The following is a 15,114-nucleotide window of genomic DNA, read 5'->3' as shown; positions in this document are numbered from 1 at the left end:
TCCATCTTAAATGGAATGGCTGGAGATCTGAGAGGCTAGATAAGGCAGACAGGGATGTAAATTGGGCCTTCCAAAGATTGTCCAAGATTAAAATCAAGTGGCTGCATTGTGGTAAAATCTGGTTGTTGATACTGGTAGGACTAAGGCTACGTATATGTATAGCCTGCATAGGCAGGAGTCGTAAAAGGGTAATGCATCAAGAAGACATAAAAAATATATTTTCATTTCAAATGACAGCTTAAGCATTTCTCCATGTAAATTTAAATGACTATGATAATCATAGATGTACCATTTACCTTGTATTGTTGTGCCTTGTATTGTTTCCAATGTTGTATTACAAATAATGGCTACAGAGGGTGCAAAAAGACATCTTAATATTTGTGTTATTTCATGAGAATAGAGTCCCTGGGGTAAAAGTTCAAGTCAAAGAATATGAAAATTGTAATGACACATATACAGTAGTGCCTAACTGCCAGACTCACAACAATTTAACTTACTACATTGATGCTTAAGATGGCCCATCTCACTCCTTCCTCCACCTCCCTTCTTACTCTTCAATCTCAGTTTGATAAATATCTAAAATGTATAAAGAACTCATGCAAATCAACAGCAAAGAATCCAAACAATGTGATTAAAAAAATGGACTGAGGAACTGAATAGACATTTTCCAAAGAAGACACAAGTGGCAGGTAAATGAAATGAGGTTCAATATCACTAACCATCAGGGAAATTCAAATCAAAACCACAATAATATATCAAGCCACACCTGTTAGAATGATTATCAAAAGGACAAGAGATTACAAGTGTTGGTTGAGATGTGATGGAAATGTAAATTGGTACAGTCACTATGGAAAACCAGATGATCCAGTAATCCAACTTCTTGGGCATATATTCAAAAGAAATGAAAACAGGATATCAAAAAAGATATCTGGACTCCCATGTTCATTACAAACTTATTCAAAATAGCTAAGATATGGAAATGACACAAGCGTTTGTCAGTGGATGGATAGATAAAATCTGTGGTGTATCTATACAATAGAATAAAATTCAGACATGAGAAAGAACATCCTACCATTTGCCACAACATGGATAGAGTTTGAAGCATTATATTAAGTGAAATAAGTCAGAGAAAGACTGATACTGTATGACATCACTTAAATGTAGATTCTAAAAATGCCGTAGAAACAAGAGACTAGAATGGTGGTTACCAGGGGCTGGAGGATTGGGGAAAAGTGGAGATGTTGGGCAGAAGATACAAACTCCAGTTCTAAGGTGAGTAAGTTCTGGGGATCTCATGTAAGGCATGGTTAAGAAAGTTAATAATACTGTACTATGTACTTGAAAGTGGTTAAAAGATTAGATCTTAAATGTTCTCATTACAAAAAAGGAATGGCAATTATGTAATGTGATGCAGGTGTTAGCTAACCCTATGGTGGTAATCATTTTGAAACGTGTATCAATAACCTTAATACCTTAAACTTACACAATATTATATGTCAATTATATCTCAATAAAGCTAGGAAAAGTATTTCTATCCTTTTGTGAATTGTTGATTAGTGTGGAAAATATCCAAACCTTAATAATTTGACTCAATCCACTCAATAATTATCTCAATCCACTATCAGACTTGTAGTAATATTGCTTTCAGTTTTATACTTTGCTTTTTAATATGAATTATGTTATCTTTAGTTTATAGAATAAAAATTATTTTATGAAGTCAAATTAATGACCATTTCCTTTATTTCCTTTAAATAAGGCAATTAATCACAGGTAATAATGCAAGGTCCTTTAAATAACTTGAAGCTACCATTACCATCATCATGACCACCGCCACCATTTTAGTTTGGAGAGTACAGAGTGGAAAGTGAAACTCTACCTCAATCCTTCTCCCTCATCCAAACCCAAAGCAGAGGTAATAGCCAGCAGTTTTATGTAGATCCTTCAAAGCTCTTCTTTTACATAAATTTAAATCTCTGTTGTTCTCAGCCTTCTCATCCTTTTGGTCATTGAGCTCAGTAGAGGCAACTTTAAAAATACATTTGGAATTCTCTATTTTTTGTTTCCTTTCGTTTTGTTTTCTAGTCTTGCAAATTCCACTCTGTCTTCCCAACAACCCATTGTATTCACAGTGGTCCAAAATGATCATTTTAAGTTGTACTTTCCTTTAAAACCATTGAGTGGCTTTCCATTACAATTAGGTATAAATAAGCATCTTTTGCTAGCTTATTAACGCAGGGTTTGGCTATTGTCTGTCTCTGCAGCCTCCTTCATTGACTCTTGTGCTAACCAACACTATTTTTCTTTTTCAGACCCTTGAAGCTCTTTTCCAACTCAGAACACACATTGTTCCCTCTCCTTAAGGTTTTTTCCTTCCCCACTTCCCTTGCCTACCTAACTCCTCATCTTTCATGTTAAATATCACTTCTTCTGATGTGTCTTCCCTCAGTTTCCCCAATATACATAGTATTTCTCTTTTTGCACTTATAATTTTTCACTGTAATATTGATATAAATTGTTAATAACCACTTGTGTAATTATTTACTTAATATTTATCTCCCTCAGGGGTGCCTGAGTGACTCAGTGGGTTAAATGTCTCACTCTTGATTTCTGCCCAGGTCATGATCCCAGGGTAGTGGGATCAAGCCCTGCCTCGTAGGGCTCTGTGCTGAGTGTGGAACTTACTTAAGATTCTCTCTCCCTCTCCCTTTGCTCCTCCTCCATTCGCATGCATGCATGTGCACACACTCTGTCTCTCAAAAAAAAAAAAAGTGTCTCCCCCAATAGACCATAAGTTCCATGAGAGAACGTGTCTGTCTTACTCACTTATTGAGAGGGGAATATTATCTAGGAGAGAACACCAGGGAGACTTCTAAAATGCTGAAAGCATTTCATATTTTGATTTGGGTGGTGGTTATGTGATTGCACATGTTTATTTTTATATGTGCACAAGTGAATAAATTTGTAAAAACTCTTAAGTTTTATAAAGTTTCTCATGTATATATGTTATTCCTAATATTTATATTTTTCTTCCATTTAAAAGTTTAATAAATTAAATCAAAGATATGCACTTTGAAAGTTTCTCATAGTACATATCAGATTGCCCTTCAAAAGCTGCAGCAGGGGCGCCTGGGTGGCGCAGTCGGTTAAGCGTCCGACTTCAGCCAGGTCACGATCTCGCGGTCCGTGAGTTCGAGCCCCGCGTCAGGCTCTGGGCTGATGGCTCGGAGCCTGGGGCCTGTTTCCGACTCTGTGTCTCCCTCTCTCTCTGCTCCTCCCCCGTTCATGCTCTGTCTCTCTCTGTCCCAAAAATAAATAAAAAATGTAAAAAAAAAAAAAAAAAAAAAAAAAAAAAAAAAAAAAAAAGCTGCAGCAATTTACATTTCCACTAACAGTATATAAGGGCACTCTTTTATCCCCATGTCCTCATCAATGCTTTTTCCATCAATATGACAAGTCAAAGACAATATCTCACGGATGTTCAAATTTGTTTCCTTCATTATTGGCGAAATTGAGCTAACCCATCTGGGATTTATTTAAATACATAAGAATTAATTTTTTTTTCCTATCCAGTGTTTCCAGCACCATTTAGTGAATAGTCATTCTTCTCCTCTTTAAATGTTATGCCATTAATATTTATCATATTTTTGTGATGTCAATGACCTTGATAATATAATAAATTCTTGTGTACCGGAGGATCTGTTTCTGAGATATCTGTTCTCTCTATTCATTTGTCTCCATATTGTTGCACCAGCACCATGCTGATTAAATTAACATAACTTTTTAAAAACCTCATTAATCTTCTTTTTCAAATGTAAAAAGAATCCAGATACGTCAAATGATATCTAAAATGGTTTTATCAGAGGGCGTCTGGGTGGCTCAGTCAGATGGCTCAAGTTATGGTCCCAGGGTCGTGGGATTGAGCCCTGCTTCAGATTCTGCACTGAGCCATGGAGCCTGCAGGGGAATCTCTCTCTATTCCTCTGCCCCTCTCCCCTTGCTTGCGCTCTCTCTATTTCTCTCTCAAAAAATAATATTAAATTAAAAAATCAGAAATCAGTTTTAAAAAATACCAAGGTTTTGTTCTGCAATTCACCTTGAGTGGGGTTCCTCAGGGAAACAGACATCAAGATGGAGCTTTGCGTGCACCTAGTTTAATTGGGAGTGCTCTGGGAATAATGCGTGGGAGAGACTGGGTGAGGGGTGCAATGGAGAAGCTGAGCTGCCACGAAGTTCCAACACAGGCTTCAGTTGATCCCTGAGGGAGCTAAGTGCTGAGATGATACTGCCAAACTGACCAGGATTGAAACAAAAGTGCTATATCAACCAGTAAATGGTTACAGGCTGCCTCCAAGGAAGAAGTATAGTGGTCAAGGCCAAGGATAGTTCCTGGAAAAGAACTCAGCTAGGAGCTGACAGTACCACAGTACAGGCTGTGTACCACAGCATCCACTACACAATTTTTATAATACCACTTCCTCTTTCAGGAAAGTGATTAGCTTTTCCTTGTATTCAATTATTTTATATTTTAAATAATGCACCCAGGCTAAAAATACAAAAACAAACAACTGGAAAAACACAGTCACTTTTCTGTGCAGTAACTGGTAGTCAAAAAATAAACTCAGTAGCCTGAAATAATGAGTCAAATCAACAAGTGAACTTAAACAGTGGCCATCTCTTACCCAACATTAGCTAGAAAAATACTGTGGTTCTTACAACAAAGCACAACAAAACAAAAGCTAATCCTTCCCTTTGCTTCACTTTGGTTTTTCCAAACTCTTCATCCTCCTTGAGCTCCAAGTCAACTTCAAGACCTTCTGTCATTCTTCCTGCTCACACTCTGCATCTTTTGACGCAGCTGACCACCAACACCTGGCATTTGTCCGTCCAGTTGTCTACTGAGCACCTCTTTCATGTCCGTGTATCTTTTGTCCCCAAACCACATCCCTCCCTGAGTCTCTTGCCATCTCCAACTCTGGTCTCATAACCATCTTTCAGTTTGTGGTCAGGACCTAGCACGTCTACGTGTTAGGTAAGTCTGAACCTGCCTCTTGTTTTTATTCTCAATGCTATGGACAGAGTTCACATCAACACCATTTGTTACGTGGACTGGTGTTGTAGACTTCTAACTGAATTCTGAGTTTCCAATCATTCCTATTTATAACCAATTATGTTACTAACAAACAGTCATCATCACCTGTGCTCAAACACTTTGAAGACTTATCTATCCCTCATAGAATGAAAGTTAAGTGTATTTAACATGAAATGCAATGCTCTGTGTACTTTCGGCCTCACCTGACGTTTTGTTCTATAGCTTTGTTGGGCCACTTGCATTCTCCTTCTTGTTTGTACTGCTTCCCCATGTTTCCTTTCTCTATCTATAAATGTAATTCTTTTCCTGTCCCCCCTAAAGACACTGTATTTATCTTCATGATTCAGCTCAAATGCTACCTCAGTGAAGTATTCTTGGATTTCTATGGCAGAAATTAATTGTGCATCCTTTTATTTCCCATAGTGCTTTGTTTATACCACTCTTACAACATGTATCTTGTTCTTACATATTTAGATGTTAGTGTGTTTCCCTGACTGGATTGGGTTTTAGAAGGCAGAAGCTGCTTATGTTGTTCTTCTTTGTATTCTTCACAAAGCCTAGCTAATACGAGTCTTCACTGAGCAAAATGTATGGTTGTGGAATATAATTCTGGCATTTAAAAAAATAAGGAGACAATTCTTTCATTCACTTGATTCACAATTGGCCAATACGGTACTCGCCAATATGGTAGCTACTAGCAGCATGTAGTTATTTAAATTTAAGTGGATTCAAGTGAAATGAAATGAAAAATTCGATTCCTCACTCACATTAGTCACATTTCACAACCTTTATAGCCACATGTGACTAAGGGCTACCATACTGGACCACACAGATAATGGAACATTTCTACCATCACAGAAAGTTCTGTTGGGCAGTATAGTACTCTACCACATTTGCACCAGAATGCTTTCAGCTACAAGTCATACAATACCCAACTTAATTTGGGTTCCTCAAAAATAGACCCTGAGACAAGGTCTTATGCACATAAAATTTATTTAAAAGGTGATCCCAGGGGCGCCTGGGTGGCTCAGTCGGCTAAGCGTCCGACTTCGGCTCAGGTCACGATCTCACTGTCCGTGGGTTCGAGCCCCACGTCGGGCTCTGTGCTGATGCCTCAGAGCCTGGAGCCTATTTCAGATTCTGTGTCTCCCTCTCTCTGACCCTCCCCCGTTCATGCTCTGTCTCTCTCTGTCTCAAAAATAAATAAACGTTAAAAAAAATTTTTAAAAAAAATAAAAAAATAAAAGGTGATCCCAAAGTCAAGGAAAGCAATTTGAGGGGAGAAAAAGTGAGCAAAAGAATGGAAATAAGCCAGCAAAGATTGTGTTACTAAGTGGGTTTCTACTTTGGGCTATTGGGACTCTGCTGGACTCCTCTGAGAAATGGTGTAGAATGCATTTCAGAAATGCCCCACCAGACTGTGGAGTGGCTTGATCCCCAACTCCATTAAATCCCATTCTCTGCTGATTGAAGGTTAGAAAGCAGCGGCTAAAACTTATCCTCTCCCATCTTATCATTGCACCTTCAGGAAGAGAAGAGGTGTAGGAATTTGAGATAGAAAAACATCAGAGTGTTGACAACTAGCTGTTATAGCAACAGATCATTTCAGGTGGGCAGAAGGGATGGGTTGGGGAATCAACAGATTCTGCTACACATTTAAATGGAGCTTAAGCAATGACTACAATTGATTATCCTGCATAAGAATGTCTGGAAAAGGGAAAAATGAATGTTTGTGAATTCAGTGGTTTCATGGATAAGGAGCTATGTGTTGGTGGCCTTACAATAACCTTGATTTTTCTCCTGCCATCATCTCTAGTTCTCTGTAGCAGGTTCAAACTTCACAACTTCAGAAACAAGCTTCCCACAGACAGGATAGGGGTTAAACCTGGACTTGGGAGTTTTCTAAAAGCTTTTTTAATGTTTTTTTTTACTTTTGAGAGAAGAGAGAAACAGAGGTGCGAATGTGGGAGGGGCAGAGAGAGGGAAACACAGAATCCAAAGCAGGCTCCAGGCTCTGAGCTGGAGCACAGAGCACAGAGCACAGAGCACGACACAAGGCTTGAACTCACAGACTGCAAGATCTTGACCTGAGTCGAAGTCAGAAGCTTAACCAACTGAGTCACCCAGGTGTTCCTAGGGTCTTTTTTTTTTTAATTTTTTAATGTTTATTTTTGAGAGAGACAGAGTGTGAGTGGGGCAGGGGCAGAGAAAGAGGGAGACATAGAATCCAAAGCAGTCTCCAGGCTCTGAGCCATCAGCACGAAGCCTGATGCGGTGCTCGAACCCACAAACTGTGAGATCATTACCTGAGCCCAAGTTGGAGGCTCAATGGACTGAGGCACCCAGGCACCCCTCCTAGGGTCTTTTCTAAGGAGTAAGAACTTTTTAAAAAGCCCCCCTAACAACTTCCTTTTATATCTCAGTGGCCAAGACTCCATCACATGACTGTGAAGAAGGCAGGGTAATAAAATTGCCATGATTGGCTTAAACTTGTTAATATTCACCTCTTGGTTTTGGGGGTAAGGCTGAGGGAGGCTGCCTTTCTTGAGCACACCACCCTCCTACACCAGAACCAAACAGGCTTCTGCTGGCAAAGAGAAGGGTCAACAGGAGTGGGAATGTGTACCTAGGCAAGAGTATGTCAATGATATAGGCTCCAAATTTTGAGGATATTAACAAAGTCAAGGGAATCTAGCAGAAAATGACCAGGATTTCCAGGGCCTGGAAACTATATCATATTTGAGTAAATAATGGAACCAGACACAATCCAGAGCTCTAATGTCATTACATAACTGAACCAATCCTTGAATTTTCCTCTCTAATAGATAGAATATAAAGCTTAAAGGATATCATGATAGCTATCATTTAATATTTGAAGAAATAACATTAGATAGAGGATTAAATTAATTGTGATGCATGAGGGGACAGAGTTAAGACCAGTGTAGAAATTAGATTTTTTTTCATATATTGGACAGACAGTTCCCTTTAAACAATTCATAAAATAACATGATTAAGTAAAGTAATATCCTCACCAATGAAAACTCAAGCAAAAGCAGAATCATACTAACAATTCACATTCCAGGGCACCTGGGTGGCTCAGATGGTTCAGCATGTGACTCTTGATTTCGGCTCAGGTCACGATCCCAGGGTTGTGGAATGGAGCCCCATGTCAGTCTCTGTACTGAGCATGGAGCCTACTTAAAATTCTCTCTCTCTCTCTCTCTCTCTCTCTCTCACTCTTTCTATCTCTCTCTCCCCCCGCTCTGCCTCTCTTCCCATTCATGCTGTCTCTCTTTCAAATAAAGAACAATTTATATTCCAATAGTGCTATATGTATAAAAATTATAAATTTAATTTATACTTTCATATATTTATATTTATAATTTCAAAGTATAATTACATTTAACTAGCCTCAAATCCTATAAGGTGGTAATGCATAGAGATACTATTATTTCTGTTGTCCTTACTTAGAGAATAAAACTCCACAGGCTTAATGTTGCTCAAGATCAGGGAGCTAATAAATGGCATGGCTGTGATGCACACCCAAATTTCCTGATTCAAAACCATTGGCAATTCCTAAAACCTTATAACTATTATTATATTTATATAATAATAGAAAATATTTTGAATAGAAAATAAAATAGAAAAATATTTTGTATCTCAATAACTATTAGGTTTGGTTCTACTGCCTTATTTCTTACTATTGGCAATCTGTTCCCAGGAATGCCCATCACTGTCCTCTCTCCTCTAGATAACTTAAACTTAGATTTCTTGTCCCTGCTGCTGTCTTTCTATATCTTGTAGATTCTGCCCGTAATCCCCTTTAGCTGGCGATGTTTTATTTGGTATTAGTCACTATGTAGATTTTTGCCGTTTCCAGTACGCTATTGGGTCCAGTTTGTGAATAAACAAAAATAGAGCTAGAGAAAGTCAATCCTGTTTCTCTCCTTGATCAATCTGAATTTTCTTTCTTTCGTGGAGTGTTCTGGTGTGTTTCATGACTCAGTGGAACACAATAAACTCTGTCATTTCCTTTGTATTAGGTATTAAGGATTAGAACTGTTGTTTCAATTACCCCCTCTTCTGCTTTTAACTTCCTTACTGGGGAGAATCCAGTGACTTCTCTATAGCCAGCACTCAATGAATGCTCAGTGAATTCTCTTAAAATAAATTATGGAATTCTAACCTGAGTTGTGAGAGCTTTTGATCTACTTCTGGATGTTGCTTTTTGGTTCTGTTTTTCATATTAGCACAAATGTACTGTTTCTCCAGTTCTTGTGTTGAAAATTTTAACAACCACCAGGTCTCCCAGCTCTGTAGGATTCGAAGCAACTATCTCCAGTTACCAAAAATTAAAAGTTAAAAAAGAAATTTTAAAAAGAAAAATATTTTGTATCTCAAATATGCTTGATGCAGGATTTTTCTTCAATTCCTCATGTGGACCAATTTTTAGCCAGGAAGAATGGTTGTTGATATTGTTCTGGTGACTTCAGTTTGTGTTATTTGGGAGCTACTCCAAAGAATGCCTAAGAATTCTTAACTCCAGAAAAATAGCAAAATAATGTCAAAAGATACAGATTAGGTAAATGACTTTACAATTACTGTCAGGATGGTTGTTTGTTTCATAATGTTCAGTTCGATCCACTATTTCCTACTAATTAGTGCTTTATTTTGCATTAGCAGTAACAATAATAATAATAATAAATAATATTGAATAGTTATTAAGAGTTTACTATATCCGACACTGGATTCTGAGCATTTTATAAATTTTATGCAACAACTTTGTCAACAGAGTACTATTGTTATTCTCATTTTACATATTTGAAAACTGAGACAGAGGAAGGTTAAGGAAATTATCCTAAGTCACACAGTTATAAAGCAGCAAAGCCAAGATTGCCAGCCAGCCAATCTAACTAAAGAACCCAAGTGCTTAATCACTATGTTTTCATCATTATTATTATTATTATCATCGTCATCATCATTAATTGTGCTCACGAAGTTGAAATTTTTAGAGGGCTGGCAGGAAAGCATAAAAAAAACCCTCATTTCTTGTAATGCATTAATGTATTTCTTCATTCCCTTCAAACAAACTCTTGGTGTTTTAACTTGCATGTTTAAGTATTGTCCAACTTTATTTCATTTCTATAAATTTCTACTCCTTGCTATCTACCTATAGAATATATGTGTGTGCGTGAGTGTGTATGTATATATATATATATATATATATATATATATATATTCTGTATATATATAATGTATAATGAATATAGAATATATATATATATTCTGTATATGTATAATGTATAATTAATATATATAATTTACATATGTATACATATGTTTCATATTGTTATATTAGCTATATGATATTATATATACATATATATATTATATATACATATAATAAATTGTTAGGGTAGGTATTTCTGAGTAAATTCTCTGTTCAGACTTTAAAATCTTTGAGTCTAGAGACTGTGCCTTGTGAATTTTCTGAAGGGCTGACTTGACCTGTCTTTGAAGGAAGTGCAAACTAAGAAGTAAAAGCAACTGTGAGGAACAAAACTAACCAGAACAGTGAGGAGAAGGATTCTTAAGGACAATAAAAGACATGTGAATAAAGGAGATAAGAGGTTTAAATCACAAGCCCTGAAGGAGAAAAGCAGTTGAAGTAGTATAAATATAGAGGGAGTAAAAAATTAGGAATGTTTAGATGCTAATCTATAGGGCCAGAAATTCCAGATTAATTTTTATAAATTAGAGGAAAAAATTCAATTTCTACAAAGAGATACAGATCTATACAGGAAAGAAATTGAGATTATTACTACAGAGTCTCTGAACAATGAAGGAATAAAAGGAGCAAAAAGTCAAGGAGATGGATACAGAAAAAGTGTGGCAAAGCAATGAAAGAAAAACTAGAAAGAAAAATATTGAGGGAGCAATAGTCATAGAGAAATTCCTATGGTTTTTAATGAGACAGATACATAAAATGTGAGAGAAAGGCGGCAGAGTTGAGTCATTCCTACAGCTGGCTGCTGAAGTAAGGCTGCAATGTTTCTTTATTATGACAATTGATCGGCCAGATAAATTATGATTCAGTAAGTTACAGGTGTGGGAAATGGAGTGGAAACGTACAAGGGACTCAGCAAACTGTAAAACTGCAGTGGCTTTATCAGTGGACTCCTGTTGAGTCCATCTAGTTGATGAACATCTCTATCAGCCAGCAAATATAAATGACTTATGGGAATAATATTTCAAGGCATAATGACACAGCTATATCTAGTATTCTTCTAAGATCTGGGTTATTAAATATTAAATATCAAAGCTGTAAATTATAGTAGCAGCTTTATATAACTAAATTAAATTCAAACAAAACCTAATTTCCTTAATCATTGGCTGTAATCCTCCAGGAACATATGCTATTAACTCAACTACAAATGGCACAGAAATTGTATGACTTCAGTTAAGTTATTTGATATCAAATTCTAATCCAGGGCAGACTTCTCTGTAAATCTCCTACAGGGATTTTAATACTTCTACAATCATATTGGCTTTTTTTACAGAGTAACTAATCTTTTCATACTCTTATTTCTCACTCCTTTATCCAATTTCTTTTTCTTTTTTTTTTTTTCTCTCAGAGCACATTCTAGGTCAATTTTTTAAAACAAACGTCTTGTGGAATTAAAAGAATAATATTGAAAATTATCACCAGAACTATCATAACCTTAGATCCTGCACAGAGAACTAATTAAACTTAACTGGGAGTATTTACAGATCCAATTAACTGTCTGTGGCCATGTATGTCAGTGTAAACCCAAAATAGTAAACAAATGATCGGTATAAGTTGCCTCATTGTCCCCATGGCCAAATGTTTATTATGGAGTTTGTTCAGTGAGGAAGTGCATTGTGTCTATTGTAATTATGAACAAATGGTTTAAGTGAATTTATTTTGTGCTCTTCTTGGACAAATGTTAGCCATCTTTTTGAATAGTCCATTATGGGCATAGACTAAATAAATATATGATTAAGAATCTAAAATTGTTTCAAGCAAAAGAGTTTGAAGGGGAGAGAGGAATCAGTTCATATTATGGGGATTTACACAGCAGTAAGGAGATGAGAGCCTTGGCCAAAGTGGATGCCTGGGAAATTTGGGCTTCTGTTCATAAGCAAGGTAAACAGTGATGTGAGGCATGGAGAAATTAGTCTTGACAGACACTAAGAAGGAGGATGGTAATTAGTTTAGGCTTTAATCCGAGATGTCAGGCTTCTTGAATGTGAGGATGGGGCAGTCCAAGACTGCCTTGAATTCAGCAAGATGGTAATTCAAGACAGTGGGCAGTTCTGTGAGAGGGGAGGCTTGCTTTCCCCAAGACTAAAAGGTCATACCTATCCCCTTCTGCATCTGTATGCTGAAGATTCTTAAATGTCATTTTCCCTAGCCCAAACTTTCCCAGCCTTAGGGTTTCTCCAGACTCATTTTTGCTTGCCTATTTATATCTTCACTTGGATGTCTTATAGGAAAATCAACAAGAACATGGATCCTATCACACTCAGGGTCTCATCATGAAGCAGATGGAACCCTCAAAAGGTTAGCTGAGACAAGCTTAATGAGAAACAGTTTACAAAGGTGTTGGTAAAAATAAAAGAGTCAATACAAGGTGCTAAAGCACCCTGGGATTGGTAACATTGGGAAGCTGTTATCTCCTTCAAGCTTACATGTAGGAACAAGGACAAGAAGCCCAGACAAAGCTTTGAGCCATGAAACAAAGTCCATCAGATTGAAGCAGCAATCCCAGAAAGAGTCACTGGTAGAAATGGGGTGACACTGGAAGGAATCAGAGGGAATAAATTCTTTTAAAATAAAATAAATTTTATTTTCTCCTGCCTCTTGCTGTTACCTCACATATATGCATCTGTGATATCTATCATCTATCTATCTATCATCTATCTATATAGATTTATGTAGAGAAAGAAATTCTTCATTCATATATGTACATCTCTATATATGTCCATGTAAGTCCACTTTGTTCTGTATTTAAAGTATACACAAGCATCAGTATTTTTACTGGTTACTATAAACAACTGGGTTGGGGACTGGTTTTGAGCTCTTGCTTCTCCTAGGGTCCCTCCACTGCCTAACTACAAGTGTTCCCAAAGGCTAAATCCTCAACCCTCTACTCTTTCTCCTTACCTCCTATTCCCAGAATTCAACTATTGTCTTTATACTACTGTGGGTTCTGGCGTCAAGGCACAAGTTTTAATTCACAGGGATAGTATTTGATTAGGAGTGCAGAATTTAAATTTTTTTTAACGTTTATTTATTTTTGAGACAGAGAGAGACAGAGCATGAATGGGGGAGGGGCATAGAGAGAAGGAGACACAGAACCGGAAGCAGGCTCCAGGCTCTGAGCCATCAGCCCAGAGCCCGACGCCGGGCTCAAACTCACGGTCCGTGAGACTGTGACCTGAGCTGAAGTCGGACGCTTAACCAACTGAGCCACCCAGGCGCCCCAGGAGTGCAGAATTTAAAACAAGGTCCTCTTTTGCTATGAAAAAGTGTAGAATTAAAAATTAAATAGACTCACTTTTGCCCTTTCTTGACTAAAACTGAAACAACCCAAACAAACAAATAAAAAGATAAAGGGAGCAGGTGGTCCATCAAAGAAGTAGTAAAGGGTCTAATATATATTCTTAAACTAACCTTGGTTTGCTCTATAATCTTTTTTTTAAGTTTATTTATTTTTGACAGAGAGAGAGAGAGAGAGACAAAGCATGAGTGGGGGAGGGGCAGAGAGAGGGAGACACAGAATCCGAAGCAGGCTCCAGGCTTTGAGCTGTCAGCACAGAGCCCAAGGTGGAGCTCAAACTCATGGACTACAAGATCATGATCTGAGTCGAAGTCAGACACTCAACTGACTGAGCCACCCAGGTGCCCTATATAATCTTAAACAAGTTTTGATCAAATGTGTTTTAAGATGTAAGAAACTCAAATGTTGCCTGGACTTGTGGCTTTTGTAGCTCTCCAGTTTGCAGATAAAGTCACCAAAAGTCTTCCCTCAAGTCCCTGAGGGCCGGTGGATGCCCTGCATATCATTTGTACTTTATGGAGTGTCAGTGTCCTTTCGACAAACTGGGGCTCCTGCTCTGGCTACTCATGTGGTGGTGTTGATCACCTGCTGATATCCTCATCTGGAGCATCATCAGGTGCACACAGCCTTTGGAGCTCCATCACCACTTGCCTTTGGCTCTTTGGTTTTCTTCCAAAAGATAGTAGGAGAATGCCTTTCCCTTCTCACACCTGTGCTTCCAGGTGATGTGCCATGGTGGAGTGACCTGTTTCCTTAGTGATGGCTGGTTGTGGTACTCACCCAAAGCATGCAGGTGACTCAGGGCGGGAGTTACAGAACCACCTTGTAGAGCACACAGGACTGTTCTTCCCTCACCTGCTCAGACTGCTCATCTGAGTTTGACTCACAGAGCCAGAAACCTTCATCAGTTTTGGCGAATGATTTCTCTCAGGGCCCTCCTTGTAGTAGCTCTCCTACCATGTGTCTCTCATTTTACACTCACTCCCATCAAACTACATCCCTGCTGTGGATGGAATTCAAGTTTCTGAGACTTATGGGTCCCACAGAAGCCTGGGGCATGACTAGGTTTACTAGTGGGGAATGTGCAGTGTGAGAGTAGGGTAGTAAGGGAAGAATAAGCAGTCTCTTTTTCTCCAAAGGCAGGAGAACAAGTTTCCTTGGGTCCAATTGGAGTGAGACTGGGAGCTGGGAGTAGAGGCAAAAGGATACAGAGGGAGTTTGAAATGTGGAGGAAAGGGACCTGTCATCTACCTCTGATGCTAACATGCCCAAGCCTCAACTCTGGCCTCCAAATTTCTTGATAGGTTTATATGGTCAGCCATACCAAGATCTTCTTTTATCACAATCTATGTTTAGCTAATTCCACTAAGGATATCTTCATATGTGAGTAAATTTTCAACTCTTAGTAGTTTTAGAAAATGATAAAAATTGTCTTAAATG

At 37.9% G+C, this 15,114-nt stretch overlaps 1 long non-coding RNA gene across 1 annotated transcript; it reads left to right on the top strand.

Moving 5' to 3' along the window:
* Positions 1-1,092: 1,092 nt before the first annotated feature.
* LOC131492373 (uncharacterized) lies at positions 1,093-12,966 on the top strand. Its single transcript, XR_009252036.1, has 2 exons — positions 1,093-1,272; positions 12,605-12,966. It is a non-coding gene; the product is annotated as an uncharacterized LOC131492373 (long non-coding RNA).
* The last annotated feature ends 2,148 nt before the right edge of the window (positions 12,967-15,114 follow it).

Source organism: Neofelis nebulosa, chromosome 13 (assembly GCF_028018385.1).
Source record: "Neofelis nebulosa isolate mNeoNeb1 chromosome 13, mNeoNeb1.pri, whole genome shotgun sequence".
In the NCBI taxonomy this organism is placed as follows: Eukaryota; Metazoa; Chordata; class Mammalia; order Carnivora; family Felidae; genus Neofelis; species Neofelis nebulosa.
The sequence above is the reverse complement of the archived record's forward strand: the minus strand, read 5'-3'. Positions and strand labels throughout refer to the sequence as shown.